This window comes from Hyla sarda, chromosome 2 (genome assembly GCF_029499605.1).
Source record: "Hyla sarda isolate aHylSar1 chromosome 2, aHylSar1.hap1, whole genome shotgun sequence".
In the NCBI taxonomy this organism is placed as follows: domain Eukaryota; kingdom Metazoa; phylum Chordata; class Amphibia; order Anura; family Hylidae; genus Hyla; species Hyla sarda.
The window spans coordinates 503310224-503333279 of NC_079190.1; the positions used below are offsets into that span (position 1 = coordinate 503310224).

A 23056-nucleotide genomic window follows, 5' to 3' on the forward strand; every position below is an offset into this window, starting at 1 on the left:
TAGGTTTACTAAAGGAATGGGAGAAAATTTTAAGAAAAATGAATTAATTAACTATAATAAACGAAATATTTGTATGAGGAACTATGAGAGAAATTATGTACTTATCTTGTCCCACTGCTGAGCAGCAAAGAAGGATGATACCTGGGAGTCAGTTACCTATATCACCTGAGATGCTACCTGTTTGGCTAATGTTATAGGACATCATACTAGGTTACATATACACCTCATATGTTAACAAAAAAAATTTCTTGATAACATACAGAATCTATTTGCTGCTAAGTTTCAGTAAAGAAGTTTTATAGCATAATACGAAGCATCTTGTCTTGCCTTAAAATTGTGAATTATAAAGGAACTACAGATACCAGCAATGAAGGTGACTTAGCTACTAACGTGTCTTATATATACCACAGAAATGATAATATATTAGTCAGCTGCCCCTCTGGTATAAATTAAATAAAGGGTTACAGAGGAAATGTATGAGGGTTAGTCTTGTGGTTAACCCCTCTGTGTATACCATTGTTCTCCCTAACTGTGGACCTCCAGATGTTGCAAAACTACAACTCCCAGCATGCCTGGCCAGCCCAACAGTAAATAGTGCCATACATACAGCGCGCCCTACAGTAAATAGTACCATACACACGGCGCCCCCTACAGTAAATAGTGCCATACACCGCGCCCCCTACAGTCAATAGTGCCATACACACAGCGCCCCCTACAGTAAATAGTGCCATACACACAGCGCCCCCTACAGTAAATAGTGCCATACACACAGCGCCCCCTACAGTAAACAGTGCCATACACAGTGCCCCCTACAGTAAATAGTGCCATACAAACAGCGCCCCTACAGTAAATAATACCGTACACACAGTGCCCCTACAGTAAATAATACCGTACACACGGTGCCACTACATTAAATAATATCATACACAGCGCCCCACAGTAAATAGTGCCATACACACAGTGCCCCCTACAGTAAATAATACCGTACACACAGCGCCCCTACAGTAAATAATACCGTACACACAGCGCCCCTACAGTAAATAATACCGTACACACGGTGCCACTACATTAAATAATATCATACACAGCGCCCCACAGTAAATAGTGCCGTACACACAGCGCCCTACAGTAAATAGTGCCATACACAGCGCCCCCTACAGTAAATAGTGCCATACACACAGCACCCCCTACAGTAAATAGTGCCATACACATAGCGCCCCCTACAGTAAATAGTGCCATACACACAGCGCCCCCTACAGTAAACAGTGCCACACACAGCACCCCCTACAGTAAATAGTGCCATACACACAGCGCCCCCTACAGTAAATAATACCGTACACACAGCGCCCCTACAGTAAATAATACCGTACACACGGTGCCACTACATTAAATAATATCATACACAGCGCCCCACAGTAAATAGTGCCATACACACAGTGCCCCCTACAGTAAATAATACCGTACACACAGCGCCCCTACAGTAAATAATACCGTACACACAGCGCCCCTACAGTAAATAATACCGTACACACGGTGCCACTACATTAAATAATATCATACACAGCGCCCCACAGTAAATAGTGCCGTACACACAGCGCCCTACAGTAAATAGTGCCATACACAGCGCCCCCTACAGTAAATAGTGCCATACACACAGCACCCCCTACAGTAAATAGTGCCATACACATAGCGCCCCCTACAGTAAATAGTGCCATACACACAGCGCCCCCTACAGTAAACAGTGCCATACACACAGCACCCCCTACAGTAAATAGTGCCATACACACAGCGCCCCCTACAGTAAATAATACCGTACACACAGCGCCCCTACAGTAAATAATACCGTACACACGGTGCCACTACAGTAAATAATATCATACACAGCGCCCCACAGTAAATAATATCATACACAGCGCCCCACAGTAAATAGTGCCATACACACAGCGCCCCCTACAGTAAATAGTGCCATACACACAGCGCCCCCTACAGTAAATAGTGCCATACACACAGCGCCCCCTACAGTAAATAATACCGTACACACAGCGCCCCTACAGTAAATAATACCGTACACACGGTGCCACTACAGTAAATAATATCATACACAGCGCCCCACAGTAAATAGTGCCGTACACACAGCGCCCCCTACAGTAAATAGTGCCATACACAGCGCCCCCTACAGTAAATAGTGCCGTACACACAGTGCCCCTACAGTAAATAATACCGTCTACACAGTGCCCTCTACAGTAATTAGTGCCATACACACAGAGCCCCCTACAGTAAATAGTGCCATACACACAGCGCCCCCTACAGTAAATAGTGCCATACACAGTGTCCCCTACAGTAAATAATACTGTACACACAGCGCCCCCTACAGTAAATACCGTAAACACACAGCGCTCCCTACAGTAAATAGTGCCATACACACAGTGCCCCCTACAGTAAATAATACCGCACACACAGTGCCCCCTACAGTAAATAGTGCCATACACAGCACCCCCTACAGTAAATAATACCATACACACAGCGCCCCTACAGTAAATAGTGCCATAAACAGTGCCCCCTACAGTAAATAATACCGTACACACAGCCCCCTTACAGTAAATAGTGCCATACACAGCAACCCCTACAGTAAATAATACCATACACACAGCGCCCCCTACAGTAAATAATACCATACACACAGCGCCCCTACAGTAAATAGTGCCATACACAGTGCCCCCTACAGTAAATAGTGCCATACACACAGCGCCCCCTACAGTAAATAATACCGTACACACAGCGCCCCCTACAGTAAATAGTGCCGTACACACAGTGCCCCCTACAGTAAATAATACCGTACACACAGTGCCCCCTACAGTAAAGTAAACTGGAATAAATCCCGGCACTCACTCTTCGTATTATGCAGAAAGGGTCTTTATTTACGCAATTTGCGTAAATAAAGACCCTTTCTGCATGATACGAAGAGTGAGTGCCGGGATTTATTCCAGTTTACTTTACTAATCTTCCTCGTGCACCACGCTAGTCCAGGTGCCGCCCTACATTTTGAACCCCCTACAGTAAATACTGCCATACACACAGCCCCCCTACAGTAAATAGTGCCAAACACAGTGTCCCCTACAGTAATACCGTACACACAGCGTCCCCTACAGTAAATAATACCGTACACACAGCGCCCCCTACAGTAAATAGTGCCATACACATAGCGCCCCCTACAGTAAATAACGTACACACAGCACCCCCTACAGTAAATACCGTACACACAGCGCCCCCTACAGTAAATAGTGCCATACACACAGCGCCCCCTACAGTAAATACCGTACACACAGCACCCCCTACAGTAAATACCGTACACACAGCGCCCCCTACAGTAAATAGTGCCATACACACAGCGCCCCCTACAGTAAATAATACCGTACACACAGCGCCCCCTACAGTAAATACCGTACACACAGCGCCCCCTACAGTAAATAGTGCCAAACACACAGCGCTCCCTACAGTAAATAGTGCCATATACACAGTGCCCCCTACAGTGAATAATACCGTACACATAGCGCCCCCTACAGTAAAAACCGTATACACAGCGCCCCCTACAGTAAATAGTGCCATACACACAGCGCCCCCTACAGTAAATACCGTACACAGCGCCCCCTACAGTAAATAGTGCCATACACACAGCGCCCCTACAGTAAATAGTGCCAAACACACAGCGCCCCCTACAGTAAATAGTGCCATGCACAGTGCCCCCTACAGTAAATAATACCGTACACACAGTGCCCCCTACAGTAAATAGTGCCATACACAGCAACCCCTACAGTAAATACCATTCACACAGCGCCCCCTACAGTAAATAGTGCCATATACACAGCGCCCCCTACAGTAAATAGTGCCATACACACAGCGCCCCTTACAGTAAATAGTGCCATGCACAGTGCCCCCTACAGTAAATAATACCGTACACACAGTGCCCCCTACAGTAAATAGTGCCATGCACAGTGCCCCCTACAGTAAATAATACCGCACACACAGTGCCCCCTACAGTAAAGTAAACTGGAATAAATCCCGGCACTCACTCTTCGTATTATGCAGAAAGGGTCTTTATTTACGCAAATTGCGTAAATAAAGACCCTTTCTGCATGATACGAAGAGTGAGTGCCGGGATTTATTCCAGTTTACTTTACTAATCTTCCTCGTGCACCACGCTAGTCCAGGTGCCGCCCTACATTTTGAACCCCCTACAGTAAATACTGCCATACACACAGCCCCCCTACAGTAAATAGTGCCAAACACAGTGTCCCCTACAGTAATACCGTACACACAGCGTCCCCTACAGTAAATAATACCGTACACACAGCGCCCCCTACAGTAAATAGTGCCATACACATAGCGCCCCCTACAGTAAATAACGTACACACAGCACCCCCTACAGTAAATACCGTACACACAGCGCCCCCTACAGTAAATAGTGCCATACACACAGCGCCCCCTACAGTAAATACCGTACACACAGCACCCCCTACAGTAAATACCGTACACACAGCGCCCCCTACAGTAAATAGTGCCATACACACAGCGCCCCCTACAGTAAATAATACCGTACACACAGCGCCCCCTACAGTAAATACCGTACACACAGCGCCCCCTACAGTAAATAGTGCCAAACACACAGCGCTCCCTACAGTAAATAGTGCCATATACACAGTGCCCCCTACAGTGAATAATACCGTACACATAGCGCCCCCTACAGTAAAAACCGTATACACAGCGCCCCCTACAGTAAATAGTGCCATACACACAGCGCCCCCTACAGTAAATACCGTACACAGCGCCCCCTACAGTAAATAGTGCCATACACACAGCGCCCCTACAGTAAATAGTGCCAAACACACAGCGCCCCCTACAGTAAATAGTGCCATGCACAGTGCCCCCTACAGTAAATAATACCGTACACACAGTGCCCCCTACAGTAAATAGTGCCATACACAGCAACCCCTACAGTAAATACCATTCACACAGCGCCCCCTACAGTAAATAGTGCCATATACACAGCGCCCCCTACAGTAAATAGTGCCATAAACACAGCGCCCCTTACAGTAAATAGTGCCATGCACAGTGCCCCCTACAGTAAATAATACCGTACACACAGTGCCCCCTACAGTAAATAGTGCCATGCACAGTGCCCCCTACAGTAAATAATACCGCACACACAGTGCCCCCTACAGTAAAGTGCCATGCACAGTGCCCCCTACAGTAAATAATACCGTACACACAGTGCCCCCTACAGTAAATAGTGCCATACACAGCGCCCCCTACAGTAAATAGTGCCATACACAGCGCCCCCCTACAGTAAATAATACCGTACACACAGTGCCCCCTACAGTAAATACCGTACACACAGCGCCCCCTACTGTAAATAATACCATACACACAGCGCCCCCTACAGTAAATAATACCGTACACACAGCGCCCCCTACAGTAAATAATACCGTACACACAGCGCCCCCTATAGTAAATAATACCATACACACAGCGCCCCCTACAGTAAATAATACCGTACACACAGTGCCCCGTACAGTAAATAATACCGTACACACAGCGCCCCCTACAGTAAATAATACCGTACACACAGCGCCCCTACAGTAAATAATACCATACACACAGCGCCCCCTACAGTAAATAATACCATACACACAGCGCCCCCTACAGTAAATAATACCATACACACAGCGCCCCCTACAGTAAATAATACCGTACACACAGCGCCCCCTACAGTAAATAATACCGTACACACAGCGCCCCTACAGTAAATAATACCATACACACAGCGCCCCCTACAGTAAATAATACCGTACACACAGTGCCCCCTACAGTAAATAATACCATACACACAGCGCCCCCTACAGTTAATATCATTGTACAATACGCTCTGCAGTCACTTTCTCCCGCCATTCTCATAAATGCCGCACAATAGACGCATCTACTTTACATCTCACACATTCCCTGGGAAGGGAAAGCTGGGTGATCACAACAATGGCCGCCATTATACCCTCCAGACAGTCACTCAGCTTTCCAGAATGGAGATCGGCTCAGTTAGATACAAGGAGGATGTATCACTGAATAATGACCACCATAAACTTTATAGGACTTCAGGAAAGCTGGGTGACTGATTACACCTGGAAGAGCCGAGGCGGCCGCCATATTTGTTGTCACCCAGCTCCTCCACAAGCAGATAGAAGAGGCGGCGGATATTAGACGGACATATGAGGTGTCTATGGCCGCTCAGTACATGTAATATGGAAGGAATGAGACTTAGTCAGCGCTCTCCGTTGCCCATAGCAACCAATGAGAGTGTAAGCAGTGCGGTTGGTTGCTATGGAGACAGCTGGTCCTCAGTGTCCCCCCCATTGTCTCATCTCCCACCTCTCAGTGCAGTCCGGGGGCTTCTAGTAAGGATGTGAAGACTGTCCCTGTCATCTCCTCTTCTCTAGTCACATGTGGGGAGGACACACAGGAAGCCATTGTCCGTGCACAACAGGCTCCCCTGGAAACATGATCCTGGATTATTCGGGGAGGTGAACAATGGCGCATTTAACCCTTTGTTGTCGCCTCAGTCTGAGCAGCTGCAGCTTGTATTCTGCTTCAGGCTATGAATGGAGACAACAAAGAACTCCCCCTCCGATCTCTACTCCACAATGGCCGGGATCACATGACAGGAATTAAAGACTAAGTCGGCGCTAAACACAGAGAAAACACAACCATTGTGTAGTTTAGAACAGTGTTTACCAACTAGTGTGCCTCCAGCTGTTGCAAAACTACAACTCCCAGCATGCCTTAGTCCAGTGTTTCCCAACCAGGGTGCCTCCAGCTGTTGCAAAACTACAACTCCCAGCATGCCTTTGTCCAGAGTTTCCCAACCAGGGTGCCTCCAGCCAAAGGCTGTCCGGGCATGCTGGGAGTTGTAGTTTTGCAACAGCTGGAGGCAGGCAGGATGGGAAACACTGGCATAATATTTGGCCTTTTATTCCCTGGGTTTTTGCATTATTTCATCACGTGACTCAAGGATTTCTATTGAAGAGTTAAAGGGGTGCTCCACTGGAAAACTAAATCAACTGGTTCCAATAGGTTTTTCTAAATCAACTGGTGCCAGAAAGTTAAAAAGATTTGTAAATTACTTCTATTTATATATCTTAATCCTTCCAGTACTTTTCAGCTGCTGTATGCTCCACAGGAAGTTCTTTTCTTTTTGAATTTCCTTTCTGTCTGACCAGAGTGCTCTCTGCTGACACCTCTGTCCATTTTAGGAACAAATCCCCATAGCAAACCTCTCCTGCTTGGGACAGTTCCTGATATGGACAGAGGTGTCAGCAGAGAGCAGTGTGGTCAGACAGAAAGGAAATTCAAAGAGAAAAGAAGTTCCTGTGGATCATACAGCAGCTGATAAGTACTGGAAGGATTAAGATTTTTTTTAAATAGAAGCAATTTACAAATCTGGCACCAGTTGATTTAAAAGTGGAATACCCCTTTAAGAAACAATAAAAAAAAAAAACAAACACCAGAAAATATTAAAAAAAACAACAACACCAACATGCTTGTGCATATAGAAGTCTATGGGTGGGTAAAAAAAAAAAAAAAAAAACATTGTAGGTGCAGTATCTAATATTTAAAAATCCCCTGATGAACACCAGATGCGGGGAAAAAAGTGTCGGGACTGTGATTACACATCTGTTGATTCACATGCACAATTACGCCCATGTACGTGCGTTGTTTTTTTCCCTTCGGGATTTATTTTTGGGATTTGTCAATAAGTTTTACACGTAGTTGATGCGGGACAATATTACACTTCAAATAAAATTATCTTTATTTGCTCATGAGCCCATTAGTTGATGGTGTAGGGTCTATGTAGGGTCTAGGTAGGATGTTTGGTCTATGTAGGGTCTATGTACAGTAGGATGTTGGGTCTATGTAGGGTCTATGTACAGTAGGATGTTGGGTCTATGTAGGGTCTATGTACAGTAGGATGTTGGGTCTATGTAGGGTCTATGTACAGTAGGATGTAGGGTCTATGTAGGGTCTATGTACAGTAGGATGTAGGGTCTATGTAGGATCTATGTACAGTAAGATGTAGGGTCTCTGTAGGGTCTCTGCAGGGTCTCTGTAGGGGTCTATGTACAGTAGGATGTTGGGTCTATGTAGGGTCTAGGTAGGATGTTGGGTCTATGTAGGGTCTATGTACAGTAGGATGTAGGGTCTCTGTACAGTAGGATGTTGGGTCTATGTAGGATCTATGTACAGTAGGATGTAGGGTCTCTGTAGGGTCTCTGTAGGGTCTCTGTAGGGTCTATGTAGGGTCTATGTAGGGTCTATGTAGGCTGTTTGGTCTATGTAGGCTGTTTGGTCTATGTAGGGTCTATGTAGGGACTATGTAGGGACTATGTAGGCTCTAGGTAGGCTCTAGGTAGGCTCTAGGTAGGGTCTAGGTAGGGTCTAGGTAGGGTCTAGGTAGGCTGTTTGGTCTATGTAGGGTCTATGAATGCTCTATCTGGGCTCTATGTAGGCTGTTTGGTCTATGTAGGCTGTTTGGTCTATGTAGGCTCTATGTAGGCTCTATGTAGGCTCTATGTAGGCTCTATGTAGGGTCTATGTAGGGTCTATGTAGGGTCTATGTAGGATATTTGGTCTATGTAGGCTCTATGTAGGCTGTTTGGTCTATGTAGGGTCTATGTAGGATATTTGGTCTATGTAGGCTCTATGTAGGATGTTTGGTCTATGTAGGGTCTATTTAGGGTCTATGAAGGCTCTATGTAGGCTCTATGTAGGCTGTTTGGTCTATGTAGGCTCTATGTAGGATGTTTGGTCTATGTAGGGTCTATGTAGGCTCTATGTAGGCTGTTTGGTCTATGTAGGGTCTATGTAGGCTTTTTAGTCTATGTAGGGTCTATGTAGGGTCTAGGTAGGCTGTTTGGTCTATGTAGGCTCTATGTAGGGTCTTTGTAGGGTCTATGTAGGCTGTTTGGTCTATGTAGGCTCTATGTAGGCTCTATGTAGGCTCTATGTAGGCTGTTTGGTCTATGTAGGGTCTATGTAGGGTCTATGTAGGCTGTTTGGTCTATGTAGGGTTTTGTAGGCTCTATGTGGGCTCTTTGTAGGCTCTATGTAGCCTGTTTGGTCTATATAGGGTCTATGTAGGCTGTTTGGTCTATGTAGGGTTTTGTAGGCTCTATGTAGGCTGTTTGGTCTATGTAGGCTCTATGTAGGCTGTTTGGTCTATGTAGGGTTTTGTAGGCTCTGTGTAGGCTCGATGTAGGCTGTTTGGTCTATGTAGGGTCTATGTAGGCTGTTTGGTCTATGTAGGGTCTATGTAGGGTCTATGTAGGCTCTATGTAGGGTCTATGTAGGGTCTATGTAGGGTCTATGTAGGGTCTATGTAGGATATTTGGTCTATGTAGGCTCTATGTAGGATGTTTGGTCTATGTAGGGTCTATTTAGGGTCTATGTAGGGTCTATGAAGGCTCTATGTAGGCTCTATGTAGGCTCTATGTAGGCTCTATGTAGGCTGTTTGGTCTATGTAGGCTCTATGTAGGATGTAGGGTCTATGTAGGGTCTATGTAGGGTCTATGTAGGCTCTATGTAGGCTCTATGTAGGCTCTATGTAGGCTCTATGTAGGCTGTTTGGTCTATGTAGGCTCTATGTAGGCTGTTTGGTCTATGTAGGCTCTATGTAGGCTCTATGTAGGCTCTATGTAGGCTCTATGTAGGCTCTATGTAGGCTGTTTGGTCTATGTAGGGTCTATGTAGGCTGTTTGGTCTATGTAGGCTCTATGTAGGCTGTTTAGTCTATGTAGGGTCTATGTAGGGTCTAGGTAGGCTGTTTGGTCTATGTAGGCTCTATGTAGGGTCTTTGTAGGCTCTATGTAGGCTGTTTGGTCTATGTAGGCTCTATGTAGGCTCTATGTAGGCTCTATGTAGGCTGTTTGGTCTATGTAGGGTCTATGTAGGGTCTATGTAGGCTGTTTGGTCTATGTAGGCTCTATGTGGGCTCTTTGTAGGCTCTATGTAGGCTCTTTGTAGGCTCTTTGTAGGCTCTATGTAGGCTCTTTGTAGGCTCTATGTAGCCTGTTTGGTCTATATAGGGTCTATGTAGGGTCTATGTAGGCTGTTTGGTCTATGTAGGGTTTTGTAGGCTCTATGTAGGCTGTTTGGTCTATGTAGGCTCTATGTAGGCTGTTTGGTCTATGTAGGGTTTTGTAGGCTCTATGTAGGCTCTGTGTAGGCTCTATGTAGGCTGTTTGGTCTATGTAGGGTCTATGTAGGCTGTTTGGTCTATGTAGGGTTTTGTAGGCTCTATGTAGGGTCTATGTAGGCTGTTTGGTCTATGTAGGCTCTATGTAGGCTGTTTGGTCTATGTAGGGTTTTGTAGGCTCTATGTAGGATCTGTGTAGGCTCTATGTAGGGACTATGTAGGGTCTATGTAGGCTCTATGTAGGCTGTTTGGTCTATGTAGGGTGACAAACAATGTGTCGGGTGCCAAAACAGCGGTCTGGGCTGCATTACACCATTTGCAATCTATCCGGTTGACATAAGTCTAGAAGTTACATAAACGGCGTCACTTGTGCGGCTATGCCATATGTGCGATTACTATTGATGTCGATGGGAGTTCTACAAATTACCAAAGTAGATTCCGGTGTTTTCAGCAGCCGACCCTCTCCGCAATTAGGGTGCGTTCACACGGCCGTCTGTCCCAGGTTTATTTTTTATTTATTTTTTAAACCCCCATTTCGGTTCTTGCAGGCTGTAAACGGATTTAAAAAATCCCATTCATGTCAAAGGGATTTTTTTTACAATCCGTTTACATCCGTCTGTACCCGTCTGCGCTCATTTCCTTTTTTTTTTTTATGGCAGAAAAAAAACGAGACATGCAGTATTTTTTTTCCATCAAAAAACTGAAGAAAAATACAGATACAGTAAATTTCCCATTGAAGTCTATGGAAAACGGAAGAGACTTTAATGTTTTTTAATCCGTTTTTACTTCTGAGCATGCTCGGAACAAAAATTATTTTTTATTTTTTGGTTTACTGACTGAACAATAACGGATCCAAACAGATTTAAAAAAAAATGGACAATAACGGATGTTATTAGTTTTTTTTAAGTCCGTTTTAATTTTTGACAGCAGAAGAACGGGACGGGTCTAGACGGCCGTGTGAACACAGCCTTAGTATGAACAACCTTTAAAGGGGTACTCCGGTGGAAATTTTTTATTTTTTTTTAATCAACTGGTGCCAGAGTTAAACAGATTTGTAAATTACTTTTTTTTATTTATTTTTTTTTTATTCTTAACCCCTTTAAATTATTTTCTTTTTGGAACACAGAGCTCTCTGCTGACATCATGACCACAGTTCTCTCTGCTGACATCTCTGTCCATTTTAAGAACTGTCCAGAGTAGAAGAAAATCCCCATAGCAAACATATGCTGCTCTGGACAGTTCCTAAAATGGACAGAGATCTCAGCAGAGAGCACTGCGCTCGTGATGTCAGCAGAGAGCTCTGTGTTCCAAAGAGAAAAGAATTTCCTCTGTCGTATTCAGCAGCTAATAAGTACTGGAAGGATTAAGATTTTTTTAATAGAAGTAATTTACACATCTGTTTAATTTTCTGGCACCAGTTGATTTGAAAAAATAAATAAAAATAAAAGTTTTCCATCGGAGTACCCCTTTAACCCTTTGCCACATATGGACGTTTATAAACGTCCATAAGCGGCTCCCGAGGTATGACGCGCGCTCAGCAGGTGAGCGCACATCATACCCGGGACCCATGGCTAACGCCGATCGGGCTGATGTCCAGCATTAACTCTTTAGACGCGGCGATCAACTTTGATCAAAGTGAAAGTAAACGCTTCCCGGCAGCTCAGTCGTGCTGATCGGGACCACCGCGGTAAAATTGTGATGTCCTGATCAGCTAGAACGCAACAGGAGGGTGCCTTACCTGCCTCCTGTGCGTCCGATCAGCAATTGATTGCTCCAAGCCTGAAATCCAGGCTTGAGCAATCAACCGCCAATATCACTGATCAATGCATTGCAATGGAATGGCAGTGATCAGTGTATTGAATCATTGTACTGCATGTTATAGTCCCCTATGGGAGCTAAAACATTGCAAAAAAAAAAAGTGAAAAAAAAAGTTAATAAAGATAATTTAACCCCTTCCCTAATAAAAGTTTGAATCAACCCCCTTTTCCCATTCCCATAAAAAAAAATTGGTTTTTTTAACCCCTTCAGGACCAAGCCCATTTTGGCCTTAAGGAGTGGAGCGTTTTTTGCACATCTGACCACTGTCACTTTAAACATTAATAACTCTGGAATGCTTTTAGTTATCATTCTAATTCCGAGATTGTTTTTTCGGGACATATTCTACTTTAACATAGTGGTAAAATTTTGTGGTAACTTGCATCCTTTCTTGGTGAAAAATCCGCAAATTTGATGAAAAATTTGAAAATTTTGCATTTTTCTAACTTTGAAGCTTTCTGCTTGTAAGGAAAATGGATATTACGAATACATTTTTTTTTGGTTCACATATACAATATGTCTACTTTATGTTTGCATCATAAAATTGACAAGTTTTTACTTTTGGAAGACACCAGAGGGCTTCAACGGTCAGTAGCAATTTTCAAATTTTTCACAAAATTTTCAAACTCACTTTTTTTCAGGGACCAGTTCAGGTTTGAAGTGGATTTGAAGGGTCTTCATATTAGAAATACCCCACAAATGACCCCATTATAAAAACTGCACCCCCCAAAGTATTCAAAATGACATTCAGTCAGCGTTTTCACCCTTTAGGTGTTTCACAGGAATAGCAGCAAAGTGAAGGAGAAAATTCACAATCTTAATTTTTTACACTCGCATGTTCTTGTAGACCCAATTTTTGAATTTTTGCAAGTGGTAAAAAGGAGAAAATTTATACTTCTATTTGTAGCCCAATTTCTCTCGAGTAAGCACATACCTCATGTGTCTATGTAAAGTGTTTGGACGGCGCAGTAGAGGGCTCAGAATGGAAGGATCGACAAGAGGATTTTGGAGAGTACGTTTTTCTGAAATGGTTTTTGGGGGGCATGTCACCTTTAGGAAGCCCCTATGGTGCCAGAACAGCAAAAAAAAACACATGGCATACCATTTTGGAAACTAGACCCCTCGAGGAATGTAACATGTGATAAATTGAGACTTTATACCCCACAGGTGTTTCACGACTTTTGCAAATGTAAAAAAAAATTATAATTTTTACCTAAAATGCTTGTTTTCACAAAAATTTTACATTTTTAAAAAGGGTAATAGCAGAAAATACCCCTCACAACTCCCAGCATGTACGGTTGTAGTTTGCAACAGCTGGAGGCACACCGGTCGTGAAACACTGAGTTAGGTAAAAAACAACTCTGAGTTTCACAACCATTGTGCCTTCAAAACTACAACTCTCAGCAGTCACCGACAGCCAACGGGCAAGCTGGGAGTTGTAGTTATGCAACCAGCAGATGCACCACTACAACTCCCAGCATGCACTTTAGCCGTTTGTGCAAACTGGGAGTTGTAGTTATACAACAGCTGAAGGTACACTTTTCCATAGAAAAAATGTGCCTCCAGCTGTTGCAAAACCATAAGTCCCAGCATGCCCATAAGGGAATGCTGGGAGTTGTGGTTGTCTGCCTCCTGCTGTTGCATAACTACCGCTCCTAGCATGCCCTTTTGCATGCTGGGAGCTGTTGCTAAGCAACAGCAGGAGGCTGTCACTCACCCAACTCCTGATCCACGCTGCTTCAGGTCAGTCCCGCCGCCGCCGTTCCTGGGGCCCCGATCCCAACATTGACGCCGGGGATCGGGGTCCCCAGCTCCCGGGGTGCACGTCCCGCACCCGCTCACGTCCTCCAGAAGAGGGGCGGAGCGGGTTGCGGGAGTGACACCCGCAGCAGGCGCCCTGATTGGTCGGCCGGTAATCCGGCCGACGAATCAGGGCGATCATGAGCCACCTCACCCCTGCTGGCTCTGGCTGTTCGGGGCCGTCTCTGACGGTCCCGATCAGCCAGTAATTCCGGGTCACCGGGTCACTGGAGACCCGATTGACCCGGAATCGCCGCAGATCGCTGGACTGAATTGTCCAGCGATCTGCGGCCATTGTCGACATGGGGGGGCATAATGACCCCCCCTGGGCGATATGCCGGGATGCCTGCTGAATGATTTCAGCAGGCATCCGGCTCCGGTCCCCAACGGGCTAGCGGTGGGGCCCGGAATTCCCACGGGCGTATGGATACGCCCTCGGTCCTTAAGGACTCGGAATGCAGGGCGTATCCATACGCCCTATGTCCTGAAGAGGTTAAACTGTGTAAATAAAAAATATAAACATTTGTTGTATCGCCGTGGTAAGCGTAAATGTACGAACTATAAAAATATATCATTAATTAAACCGCACGGTCAATGGCGTACGCGCAAAAAAATTCCAAAGTCAAAAAAAGCGCATTTTTGGTGACTTTTTATACCATTAAAAAATGAATAAAAAGTGATCAAAAAGTCCGCTCAAAACAAAAATCATACCGATAAAAACTTCAGATCACGGTGCAAAAAATGAGTCCTCATACCGTCCTGTACATGGAAAAATAAAAAAAGTTATAGGCGTCAGAAGATGACATTTTTAAACATATAAATTTTCCTGCATGTAGTTATGATTTTTTCAGAAGTGCGACAAAATCAAACCTATATAAGTAGGGGATCATTTTAATCGTATGGACCTACAGAATAAAGATAAGGTGTCATTTTTACCGAAATATGCACTGCGTATAAACGGAAACCCTCAAAAGTTACAAAATGGCATTTTTTTCTTCCATTTTATCGCACGATTTTATTTTTTTCCGTTTCGCTGTAGATTTTTGGGTAAAATGACTGACGTCATTACAAAGTAGAATTGGTGGCGCAAAAAATAAGCATCATATGGATTTTTAGGTGAAAAATTGAAAGTTATGATTTTTGAGGTAAGGAGGAAAAAAACGAAAGTGCAAAAATGAAAAATTGCCAAAGAGGGAAGGGGTTAAAGCAGTGTTTCCCAACCAGGGTGCCTCCAGCTGTTGCAAATCTACAACTCCCAGCATGACCGGACAGCCTTTGGCTGTCCGGGCATGCTGGGAGTTGTAGATTTGCAACAGCTGGAGGCACCCTGGTTGGGAAACACTGCTTTAAACAGTTACAATAATTTGACATATAATTTAAAGATATAATTCTATGATGTCATCACTTACTTCTCATGTTCTGACCGATCTGCTGCGGTCCCTGTCTGCCAGGACTATACAGACCCTACTTCCGGTCCCTGTCTGCCAGGACTATACAGACCCTACTTCCGGTCCCTGTCTGCCAGGACTATACGGACCCTACTTCCGGTCCCTGTCTGCCAGGACTATACAGACCCTACTTCCGGTCCCTGTCTGCCAGGACTATACAGACCCTACTTCCGGTCCCTGTCTGCCAGGACTATACGGAGCCTACTTCCGGTCCCTGTCTGCCAGGATTATACTGACCCTACTTCCGGTCCCTCACTCCCCATAGTTCTCTGAGGCATCACGTGACCATGCTTTATCCTCCCTCCTCCTCCTAATGATGTGAGTAGATTTACACAGAACGAGTTGTGCAGATCACATTGATAGTCACCCAGCGTTCCCAGGCTCCTGTAAAGCAAATGTGAAATGTCATTATTGATCGCCCAGATTTCCTAGGCTCCTGTACGGGAAAATTACTTGGTGGTCATCCAACTTTTCAGGCTTATGAAAAATGTATGAAAAATGTCATTGGTCGTCACCCAGCTTTCCCAGGATTATATATAGCAAATGTCATTGGTCGTCACTCAGCTTTCCCAGGCTTCTATATAGCAAATGTCATCATCATATCCTATTAATAAATCACACAGCTTTCTTTTGCTCCTCTATACCAAATAACATTGGTGATTTTCAAGATTTCTCTGGCTTCTGTGTGATAAATTTCATTGTTGGTCACCCAGCTTTCCCAGGCTCCTGTAATGCAGATCACATTGGTGGGCACGCAGCTTTCCCAGGCTCCTGAATGGCAGATATAATTTGGTGGGCACTCAGCTTTCCCAAGCTTCTATATAGCAAATGTCACCGGTGGTCACCCAGCTTTCCCAGGCTTCTGTATAGCAAATGTCATCATCATATGATATTAATAAATCACACAGCTTTCCTATGCTCCTCTATAGCAAATAACATTGGTGATGGTCAAGATTTCTTGGGCTTCTCTATGATAAATGTCATTGTTGGTCACCCAGCTTTCCCATGCTCCTGTAATGCAGATCACATTGGTGTTCACCCAGATTTCCCAGGCTCCTGAATGGCAGATATAATTGGTGGGCACTCAGCTTTCCCAGGCTTCTATATAGCAAATGTCACTGGTGGTCACCCATGCTTTCCCAGGCTCCTGTATGGCAAATCACATTGGTGATACCCACATTTCCCAGGCTCTTGTATGGCAAATGACATTGGTGATCACCCAGCTTTCCCAGGCTCCTGTATGGAAAACACATTAGTAGTCACCCAGCTTTCTCAGGCTCCTGTATGGCAAATTATATTGGTAGTCACCCAGCATTTTAAGTCTCTTGTATGGCAGATCTCATTGGTGGTCACCTAACTTATCCAGACTCCCTTATGGCGGATCTTATTGGTGGTTATCTAGCTTTCCCAGGCTTATATATGGCAGATCTCATTGATGGTCACCCAGCTTTCCTGGGCTCCTGTGCAGCAAATCATATTAATAATCACACAGCTTTCTTATGCTCCTCTATAGCAAATAACATTGGTGATCATGCTCAGGCTCCTGTATGACAAATTTCATTGTTGGTCACCCAGCTTTCCCAGGCTCCTGTAATGCAGATCACATTGGTGGGCACCCAGCTTTTATAGGCTGCTGAATGGCAGATATAATTGGTGGGCACTCAACTTTCCCAGGCTCCTTTGTGACAGATCCTGAATGGCAGATATAATTGATGGTCACCCCGCTGTCCTGGGCTCCTGTATGTCAAACATTGTTGATTATCCTAGCTTTCTCAGGCTCCTCTATGGAAAATCAAAATGTTAATCACCCAGATTTCCGAGGCTCAGGTATGGAAAATCACTTTGACGGTTATCCAGCTTTCTCAGGCTTCTGTAATGCAAATCACATTGGTGGTCACCCAGCTTTCCCATGATCCTATACGGTAGATCTAATTAGTAGTCACCTAGCTCTCCTAGGCTCCTATATGGCAAATCAAATTGGTGGTCACCCAGCTTTCCTAGACCTCCTGTATGGCAGATCACATTGGTGTTCACCCAGCTTTCCCAGGCTCCTATATGGCAAATCACATTGATTATCACCCAGCTTTCTCAGGCTCCTGTATGGCAAATCACACTGGTGTTCACCCAGCTTTCCTAGAACTCCTGTATGGCAAATCACATTGGTGATCACCCAGATTTCTCAGCTCCTTTATTGCAAATACCCTTGGTGGTCACTCAGTTCTACCAAGCATTCTGTATGGCAGATCACAATGGTGATCACCCAGCTTTTACAGGCTCCTGTGTGACATATCACATTTGCTATCACCCAGATTTCCCAGGCTCCTGCATGGCAGATCTCATTGATAGTCAACTAACTTGCCCAGGTTCCTCCTGTCTGGCAGATCTAATTGGTGGTCACGTAGCTTTCCCAGGATCCTGTATAGCAAAGTTTAATGGTGGGCACCCAGCTATCCTGGGCTTCTGTATGGAAAATCACCCAGCTTTCTAAGGCTGATCTCAGTGGTGGCCAATAAGCCTTTCTAGGCTCTTGTATGGCAGACTTCATTGGCGATCACCCAGCTTCTTCAGGTTCCTGTATGGCAAATCACATTGGCGATCACCCAGATTTCCCAAGCTCCTGTGTCACCCCTCTGTGACCTATGTACACACCCACTGTATGGAGGCTGCCTGACAGGGCTGCAAGGCTACAGGGGTGCAACTCCTGTACTGGGCCACCACACGATATGTTATACAATATACAAAATGTTATACAAGAACATATATAGAATGTTTTTCGACCCATTAGGGTCTTTGTCAAGCTTTGAAACATTCCATGTGCGTTCTTTAAAGGGGTACTCCGGGGAAAACCTTTTTTCTTTTAAATCAACTAGTGGCAGAAAGTTAAACATATTTGTAAATTACTTCTATTAAAAAATCTTAATCCTTCCTGTACTTATTAGCTGCTGAATACTACAGAGGAAATTCTTTTCTTTTTGGAATTCTCTCTGATGACATCATGAACACAGTTCTCTCTGCTTACGTTATTATAATAATAATAATAATAACACTTTATTTATTGTTGTCCTTAGTGGGATTTGAACCCAAGGCAGCAGTGCTAACCACTGAGCCACCATGCTGCCCTTAGCATACATGTGCTATGCATGGTTACTAAAATGGACAGAGATGTCAGCAGAGAGCACTGTGCTCGTGATGTCATCAGTGTTCCAAAAAGAGAGGAATTTCCTCTGTAGTATTCAGCAGCTAATAAGTACTGGAAGGATTGAGATTTTTTAATAGAAGTAATTTACAAATATGTTTAACTTTCTGCCACCAGTTGATTTAAAAAGAAAAAAGGTTTTCACCGGAGTACCCCTTTAAAGGTTCTGCACATCTCGATGCTGTGAAATCTCCTTCTTAAAGGGGCACTCCACTGAAAAACAACTTATCCCCTATCCATAGGCTAGGGCAGTGTTTCCCAACTAGTGTGCCTCCAGCTGTGGCAAAACTACAACTCCCAGCATGCCCCGACAGCCGTTGGCTGTCCGGGCATACTGGGAGTTGTAGTTTTGCCACAGCTGGAGGCACACTAGTTGGGAAACACTGGGATAGGGGATAAGATGTTTTTTGGCGGAGTACCCCTTTAATGTCCAGCCAGACCCAACTGATGGGATTGTTGATCTACAAACTTGCCTCCCACCGTCTATTAAAGGGGTACTCCGGTGAAAAACGTTTTTTTTTTTTTTTTTAATCATCTGGTGCCAGAAAGTGAAACAGATTTGTAAATTACTTCTCTTAAAAAATCTTAATCCTTCCTGTACTTATTAGCTGCTGAATACTACAGCGGAAATTCTTTTCCGTTTGAAACACAGAGCTCTCTGCTGACATCACGAGCACAGTGCTCTCTGCTGACATCTCTGTCCATTTTAGGAACTGTCCAGGGTAAAAGCAAATCCCCATAGCAAACATATGCTGCTCTGGACAGTTCTTAAAATGGACAGAGATGTCAGCAGAGAGCACTGTGCTCGTGATGTCAGCAGACAGCTCTGGGTTTCAAATGGAAAAGAATTTCCGCTGTAGTATTCAGCAGCTAATAAGTACAGGAAGGATTAAGATTTTTTAATAGAAGTAATTTACAAATCTGTTTAACTTTCTGGCACCAGTTGATTTAAAAAAAAAAAAGTTTTTCACCGGAGTACTTCTTTAAGATTTCAACAGTGTTGTTGCAACTTTTTTTTTTTTTTTAATGTTTTGGTCAATCGAGGTCTCAGTAGTGAGACCCCCACAATCTCTAGATCTAACTGGGAGAAGCACATGGAAGCGCTCCTCACTCCCCCGCTTGGCGTTGGCACCAACTCACTGCAGGAGACTCCATTAACCCCTTCACGCAGAATGCCGTATATACAGCATTCAGTTAATTGCCCGGCCATCGGCATCACATGGGTTAAACTTGCCTGCTCCTGCTGTTTCCGGCAGCAGACAAGTCCAGCTTCAGGACCAGGGACCTATCAGATGTGGTTCCCGTTCCAGGATCATCAGGGCATGCTGGGAGTTATAGTTTTGCAACATATGGAGGGCCACCGTTTGGAGTCCACATTGTGTAATGGTGTCTAAGCTGTGGCCATCCATATGTTGGAAAACTAAAACTTTTGGGAATTTTTTGCACTTTTTTGGGGGGACGTATGCAGTCTGTGCCACCAGCGACTGTTCGGCGCTGTGTGGCCAAACTGTAGACCGTGTGCAGATTGTCCTAAGTGCTAATCAGTGATTTATTACTGAACAGCACTTTTTTGGGGGTACAGGCATTTTTTTTTTTTTACTTTTTTTGGAGGGGAGTTTGCGGTGCAGCCACACAGTGCAGAACAGTCGCTGGTGGCATGGACCACAAACACCCACAAAAAAAAAAAGCGCAATAAAACCCCTGCACCCAAAAAAGTGCTGATCAGTAATAATTCACTGATCAGCAATCAGTGCTGTCTGCACATGGGGTAGGCAGAACAGTCGCTGGTGGCATGGACCCCAAACACTCCCCAAAAAGTGCAAAAACAAACAAACCTGCAGTGCAAAAAAGCCTACAATAAAAATAAAAAACACTGCATTTACACACTTACCCCCCCTCATAAAATATAAATACCCCAAAGGCTCTTTTTGGTGTTGGAGGCATTCACCATACACTTGCCTCAGATTCCGAGACCGGCAATGAGGGAGGGGAAAAAAGACCCCAAATTTCTTCCTCCTCCCCCTCGACATCATCCAGTGATGATGAGCCCCCCCAGAAGGTGGCGCCATAGGGCAGTGCCATTAGAGGTTTCTCATACTAGTGACCCTGTCCCCTATAGAATTAACCCAGCCCGCCCCCCCCCCCCCCCCTGTATAGGTGACCCCACATGGACCCCAGTCCGGATGGTTATGAGCCACTGATTTCTAGGTTTGGTAGCCACCCAGGAATTCAAATTGACCCCACAGTCCTCACTGAAATGATCTTTACAATTTTTTATTTTTTAGAAGGTTTTGCTTTCTTGTGCATATGGCAGGATTTCCGCGGCAGACGTTTCCCCTGTGGACATCCTGATTCCGCGGAGAATAGACTTTCCGCACAGAAATGCATTGCTGTCTATTAGACACTGCACTTCCAAGCGGTCCTAGTGTCGGCATGTTCTACCAGGGCTCCATTGTCGGTGAAATGTCCGTGCGGAAATTGTGAATTGTGCGTAAATGTGAAATTCTCTGTGCGGACATTCCACCGTCTGAACATAGCCTCAGCCGCCCCTATACAAAGCACTAATTTAGGCCTTAAATGTGCATGGCGCTCTCTCTCTTCGGAGCCCTGCCATATTTAAAGGCAACAATTTAGGGCCACATATGGGGTATTTCTGAAGTCGGGAGAAACTTTTATTACAGAATTTTTGGGGCTTTTTCTCCTTTTACCACTTCTGAAAATGAAAAAAATTGGGACTACACCAGCATGTTCGTTAAAGAAAAAAATTTTTTTGACATCAACATGCTGGGTATTTCCTTTAATTTTCATTTTCACAAGAGGTAAAAGGAGAAACAGCCATCCAAAAAAAATGACGCAATTTCTCCCGAGTTCAGAATTACTCCATATGTGAGCGTGAAGTGCTCTGCGGGTGCACAACAGGGCTCAGGAGTGAGAGCGCTCCATGTACATTTGAGGTCTAAATTGGGAATTTGTACACATGTGGCTCCATTTTGGAAACTACACCCCTCAAGGAATGTAACAAGTGGTGCAGTGAGCATTTACACCCCAATGATGTCTGAAAGATTTTTGGAACAGTGGTCCACAAACCTGTCAAACGCCAGTGGGGTGTAAATGCTCACTGCGACCCTTATTACTTTCCGTTAGGGGTGTAGTTTCCAAAATGGGGTCACATGTGGGGGGGGGGGGTCCACTGTTCTGGTAGCACAGGGGACTTTGTAAACGGACATGGCCCCCAACTTCAATTCCAGCCAAATTCTCTTTCCACAAGCTCAATGGCGCTCCTTCTCTTCTGAGCCCTGTAGTGCGCCCGCAGAGCACTTTACATCCACATATGGGATATTTCCATACTCTATATGGGTTTACAAATTTTGGAGGCTTTTTCTCCTATTAACCCTTGTGAAAATGAAAAATTTGGGGTAACACCAGCATTTTAGTAAAAAAAAAATTATTTAATTTTTCATTTTCACGTCAAACAAACAAAATTTCGTCAAATACCTGTGGGGTGTTAAGGATCACTGTACCCCTTGTTATGTTCCTTGAGGGGTGTGGTTTCCCAAATATTTGCCATGCGTTTTTTGTTTTTTTTTGCTGTTCTGCCACCATGGGGGCTTCCTAAATGCGACATGCCCCCAAAAAACTTTTCAGCAAAATTCTCTCTCCAAAATCCCAAAGATGCTCCTTCCCTTCTGAGCTCTGTAGTGCACCCACAGAGCACTTTACATCCACATATGAGATATTTCCTTACTCGGGAGAAATTGGGTTACAATTTTGGGGGGGCTTTTTCTACATGCTACAAGAACATGTTAGTGCAAAAAAAAAATTGAGATTTTGAGTTTTCTCCTCCACTTTGCTGCTATTCCTGTGAGACACCTAAAGGGTTAAAACACTTTCTGAATGTCATTTTGAATACTTTGAGGGATGCAGTTCCCATAATGGGGTAATTTATGGGGGATTTCTCAAAGAAAGGTCCCTAAAAATCCACTCCAAATTGAACTAGCCCCTAAAAAAAAAAATTCAGATTTTGAATTTTTGTGAAAAATTGGAAAATTGCTGCTTTACTTTGAAGCCTCTGATGTCTGATGTAAATATAAAGTAGACATAATGTATATGTGAATCAATATATCATTTATTTGGAATGTCCATTTTTTCTTATAAACAGAGAGTTTCAAAGTTAGAAAAATGCTAAATTTTCATGAAATTTTTCACCAAGAAATGATGCAAGTATCAACGAAAATTTACCATTTTCTGTCACCAAAAAACAGTCTTGGAATCAAATTCATAAGTAAAAGCATCTCAGAGTTATTAATGCTTAAAGTGATAGAGGTCAGATTTGAAAAAAATTTCCTGGTCCTTAAAGGGGTACTCCGCCCCTAGACATCTTATCCCCTATCCAAATGATAGGGGATAAGATGTCAGATCGCCGCGGTCCTGCTGCTGGGGAGGCCCGGGATCCCCGCTGCGGCACCGCGCTATCATTACTGCACAGAGAGAGTTCGCTCTGTGCGTAATGACGGGCGATACAGGGGACGGAGCGCGTGACATCATGGCCCCGCCCCCTC

General features: G+C 44.4%; 1 protein-coding gene across 2 annotated transcripts in view; it reads right to left on the minus strand.

Annotated features, from left to right (window-relative positions):
- The window catches only part of LOC130357258 (gastrula zinc finger protein XlCGF71.1-like), an 84072-nt gene extending 68671 nt beyond the window's left edge, over window positions 1–15401 (minus strand). Inside the window, exon 1 of one of the 2 annotated variants that reach the window (XM_056559877.1) lies at window positions 15263–15401. The gene's annotated coding sequence lies outside the window, so the exon portion shown is untranslated. Of the gene's footprint in view, window positions 1–6417; window positions 6660–15262 lie in introns of those variants that run through there. The other variant, XM_056559876.1, reaches the window with a different exon arrangement.
- Between the last annotated feature and the right edge of the window lie 7655 nt (window positions 15402–23056).